Source organism: Lipotes vexillifer, unplaced genomic scaffold, assembly GCF_000442215.2.
Source record: "Lipotes vexillifer unplaced genomic scaffold, Lipotes_vexillifer_v1.1 scaffold575, whole genome shotgun sequence".
NCBI lineage: Eukaryota > Metazoa > Chordata > Mammalia > Artiodactyla > Lipotidae > Lipotes > Lipotes vexillifer.
In genome coordinates, this window is record NW_006780198.1 from 3,868,406 (window position 1) to 3,869,215 (window position 810).

Genomic DNA, 810 nt, shown 5'->3' on the forward strand with positions numbered 1-810 from the left:
GGGGGGGGGGGGTGTCACACGAAAGCCACCTGACCACATTACCCAGCATCCCTGCCGGGGGTGGTGATGAGCTGCTTCAAAACAGGAAGGGGGGAGGGGAGCAGGCCGGCTGGCCAGAGAGGACAGTTCGGAGAAACCGGGCCCAGCGAGTTCTGGGTATTGACTTTGGTGGAGGTGGTGGGGCCAGAGCCCAGCCCAGGGATGGAGGAACCGCAGAGCCTGGGAGGTGACAGGCGCAGAAGGGGAGCCGCTCCAGCTGGGCCAGGGCCAAGGCCACGGCCACCTCTGGGTCGTTCACACGCCCACCTCCTCTGGCCTCAGGACGGCCCTGTGAGGTGCAGGTTTTCTCTACCCATTTGCAGGACGGGAAACCCGGGTCCAAGGAGGTCGGGGCTCTTTGGGGAGCAGTGTTTGGTTGGGGTAATTTCACAAGCAGGGCAGGTGTGGGCTCCCGTGGATGAATCCTGGAGGGCTGGATGGGGCAGCTTTCTGGCCGGGCCATGAGGAGGCAGGGCGAGATGTGCAGGCGGCATTAAGTCCTTCCCTGCCTACAGGGGCTCACGCCATTCTGAGCAGCGGGGGCACCCTTGGGTGCTTAAGTTAGAAGGGCCCCTGGAGTTCCCGAGCCCCGATGGGGAAACTGAGGCCCAGAGCAGGGAGCCAACACGCCCCAGGGTCCCGCAGTCGGTGGGGAGCACAGCCCACGCTACCCTCCCCTTCCCCGCCAGGACCACACCTCCCCCTCAGGCAGCCAGCCCTCCCTTTTCCGGACCACCTTCAAGCACCTGGGGGGGGGGGGGGGGGTGAGCC

General features: G+C 65.9%; 1 protein-coding gene across 1 annotated transcript in view; it reads left to right on the plus strand.

The window, feature by feature from the left end:
• The window catches only part of PIK3CD (phosphatidylinositol-4,5-bisphosphate 3-kinase catalytic subunit delta), a 13,233-nt gene that overhangs the window by 5,213 nt on the left and 7,210 nt on the right, over positions 1 to 810 (plus strand). The gene's annotated exons all lie outside the window — the stretch shown is intronic.